Genomic DNA, 4,305 nt, shown 5'->3' with positions numbered 1-4,305 from the left:
CTGCAGTAAGGACTCAACCTTGGTACATGGGGCGCCAGTTCTACCAGGTAAGCTATCAGGGCTCCCTGTTTTATTTTGGAAGGCAGTGACAAATGACATAATCCTGCTGATATGAGCATCATCTCAGAAAACGCCTTCATATGTCTTTCTGAAGGATGGTTATAAATGTATTTTGTCCTTTTAATTTGGAGGGCTTATAAGATATTCATCAGAATCATCAGAATAAGTTAGAAGGATCTTTGTTCTTAATGTGCAGAAATAACCAAATTCAGAGAGCAAACGTTAGTGGATGAAATATACAGATAGGTGCAACACATTTTAGGTGTTTTTTCTGACTCAGAAATGTTCTTAAAATGACATGTTTGGGATCTTGATATGTGGTTGTAAGTCTTTCATTTTATTGTAGTGTGAGCTTCACTAAAGAGCATTAGGGAGCTGTGAAGAACCCAGAGTAGGGGTGAGAATATAAAGACAGAGCTGTGGGAGAGCAGAAAGCATGAGGGGATTGTGATGAAGAGCATTAGGAATAAAAGGAAGGTGCTAGAAATAGGAACGGCTGAAGATGGAATAGAGGAACGGAGGAAAGTGGTTTGTGTGTATGTGTGTGTGAAAGAAAGAAAAATATACAAGAAGAGGGAGGAGAGAAAGAAAGTCCAAGAGGGGTAAAAACTCAGGAGGAGAAGAGCATGACAGAGGGAGGGAGAGCAGAGGAGAGATTATGATTTGTGGCTCTCTCCAGTGTGCTAGCGTTACAGGAATGGCCCTCCAGGGCAGCATGAAAAGCCTCTTGATTGTTAGGAGTGGTAACTGGAGCCCCCAGCTCCTTGCCCTGATAGATTTATTTACATTTCAGCGCCTGGACCCCACTCAGAAAAAAAATGATACGAGGCAGCCGGGGCATCAATATTTTGTAGTAGCGATGATCCTCCTTTGGCCAACCCCCAGCTCTTTTGTTTCATGACGATGACTTAATGCTGCTGGTGATGCTGCATGTTACACTGGTCATTGGCGGGGGTGGACACAAGTGGTTTACCAGCCATTATATCCATAGTCTACATTTAGATACCTAATATAGAACAATGCCTCTGGAGATATTTTTTGATGGCTGAGCAAATTTCACTGGGAGTCTAAAAGTCTTTTTGTCTGTAATTAACTTTAACTAACACTTAATCAATGGCTATTTCACGAACATGATTGCATTATCACATCTGATTGAGCACAATACAGCACTTCGCAGTTGTTGTACCACTATGATTACTTTCAAGTCATTCCAAATGGCCACGCTGTCACATTTTGAAAGGCTTAAAGACATTTGTGCAGAACCCCTGCTGTGCCAAATATTAGACCAAATGTGCAATCTGAAATTATAAATGGTCCTCAAGATTTTAATTTCTGCCTACTATGTAATTACTACAAATCAGCCAGTGAATGCCACATTTTCTCTCAACATTAAGATTAGATTTTTGGCTGTATACTGTTAACTTATTGCTTATTTTTTATTTACTAACAAAACACAGTTTCAGCATTATTTGGATGAATTCAGTCAGAAAACAGTCTCCATTGCTGCCTTGCTTAAAAACACCTACAGTAACTCTTAAGTGGGAAGAGATCAATTCTTACTCACTCACATTTTCCAGCCGGTCAAGGAAAACACTCCCCACACAGTCCAACCTCTAAAACCTCTGGGCTGCTGCCTGGACAGAGGTTAGTGGCAGGCATCGACTGAGCTCATAGTGAGAGAAAAGCCTGTACAGTAATGACAGGAAAATACATGTGAGCTTTTGCCTGTTGTTTCTGGAAAAATGCACACAACACTAAGAGTCTACAGCCACACTGTGAGGCTGAACTTTTGAGCTGATGCTAAAGCTAGCATGGCAACATGGCCCACAGTGGGGGTTTGCTAGAAAAATTCTGGAAATATTGTAAAATGAATGAATAATTCCACTTGTGTAGAAAGGAACTTAAAGTTGGGGTAGCAATTTTAAGAAAAATCCAACACCATGACCAATACTATATACTACTATAGTTGCCATCACAAGAGAAACTGAAAAGTAAGCTGAAAGAAGTAATTTAATGTTACCTTTGTTTGTTTCCCATTTTCCCATTTTCAGTGTTAGATTAGACCTTTTAACAGTTTTTTAGGTATGGTGTATGGAGGTGGAGCAGAACAGAAAATAAAAGGAACCAGACTGAACAGCCAGACATCCTGCTGGCTTTACCTAACAACTACATGCTTATTTATTGTTTGTCAGTCAGAGTAGCGACTAAAGCCAACATAATGACTTTGATTATTATGATTTTATTATTATTTTATGCCAAATAGTAATTTCATTCAATTTTGGGAAAGTGTAAACAAATAATTACAGAGATCACAGAGTGGTTTTAAAGTAGAACTCAAAGTTGCTTTCTTACCCCTAACAGACTTTATGTAATTTATTATATGATCAGTGGCAGTACATTTATCAAATACTGTACTTTACAATTTTGAGTTACTTTACACACAAAGGTCATGCTCAGTTTATAAAATATGTTGAATAGTTTTTTTAAAGATATTTTTGGGGCTTTTTATGCTTTTATTTGATTAGACAGGTGAAGATGGACTGGAAGAGGGGGGAGTGAGAGAGAGGAGACGACATGCAGCTAAGGGCCGCAGGATGGAAATGAACTCAGGAAGGTGCGATTAGGACTACATGGGGTACTCACACAACCAGGTAGTCGCCCCATATTGAATTGTTGATTAAACTACAGTGTACAGTGCTAAAATTAGCTTGACCTGAACCAGATACATTATTGAAATGCTGCTTGGACATTATTGTAACTGTAATAATTATGCAATAATCTGTAATAATACCCTGACGGAGCTGTTCTCCTGCATTTTTACTTTCTTTTCCTTTTGATACTTTTGGTACACTTTGTTGACTATATTACTATATTCTGTACTTTTACTTCAGAAAGATTTTGAATGCAGGACTTCTACTTGTACCTGTTTTTACATGAGGATCTGAATATCTCTTCCACCACTGCTGATATAGCTCTAAAGGCTAAAGGATGACCATCCCACTGAACTGAGGTCAGATTTCTTATCATAATGTGGGATATTAATAAAAACAAGCTTTTCTTTTATCTTCTAGCTGTAAGACAACTCATTCCTAAGCTTAGCTATGCTGTGCCATCAGCTTGCGTCTTGTATAGGGAGTAATTTCTCAAAAAGAGAACAAACATAAAGAGGCAGCAGCAGCTCTGGACGGCCAGCAGATATCCACACGCAGACGGCTCCCAGTCTTAAGTGGAAGAGCAGCAGCCTGTCTCCCATTTAGGATAGTGGGCTATTTAGCCTGACAGCCATTAAATATGAATTAAAAACCACACAGGCCTCTTTGCCTTCGAAAATGTCATTACATATCTTTATGGCTGCCGATTGTTGAATAAGCAGTTTGCAGGGCTCCCCTGGGGGCAAGGCCGGGGATGGGAGTGGAGTGGAGTGAAGTGGATGAGAGGGAGGGGAGGGAGGAAGAAACTGGGGTGGTCAGATGAGTGCTGGAGTGGAGAGATAGCAGGATGGGATAGAGGGACAGATGGGTAGAAGAGCGAGGAGGAATGAGAGGATGAGTGGAGGGATGGCAGAATGAAAACAGAAGAGGGTGGATGTGGGTTGGCCACGTGTGGAGGTGAGGCATGGAGGATGAAGAGAGCAGTGGAGGAATAACGAACAGGCTGGTCTGCTGTAACGGATGAGGCCTAATAGCAGCTGAAATGGAATCTACATTACAGGTCCTAACTGAGTGCAGTACTTCAGGGGCCGGGCCCCGAAAGGAGCAAATAATAGCGCTGGCTTGAAGTGGTGCTTCAGTTTCTCTCCAGCAGACGAGGGAGATGTGTAGGGGGGAAATGAGATTGAAGGGGAAGGGGAGTACTTCAGAGAGATACTGGCCTTCTTAGTATTTTCAGGGTTGTTAGAAATGTCTCAAAAGGTCAGTGTGTGCCCGGCGACTCATTTTATTGCACAGTATTTACGGGGTGGCCATGAAGCCCAAACTGCCAGGCTGTAATTATCCAAGTTGCACTTCCAAATTGTGATGGCTATTGTTAAAGACATTACCATTGCTCTTGTTGCGTTCTTGAATACACCCTTTGTTGCCGTAATACAGCTAATTTCACGGATATATATTTGATACACACCCAGACAATAGACATTTAATGAGGTTATTTTCACTGATGCACTCCAGTTTATCCTACAGAATAATGCTTCAGATTGTCAAGAGGACCATTAAATGAGAGAAAAAAAATTTACCATAATGTATTCTT

This window comes from Morone saxatilis, unplaced genomic scaffold (genome assembly GCF_004916995.1).
Source record: "Morone saxatilis isolate NCDOM2014 unplaced genomic scaffold, NCSU_SB_2.0 Contig24, whole genome shotgun sequence".
Classification (NCBI taxonomy): domain Eukaryota; kingdom Metazoa; phylum Chordata; class Actinopteri; family Moronidae; genus Morone; species Morone saxatilis.
Note: the sequence above shows the minus strand (reverse complement) of the source record.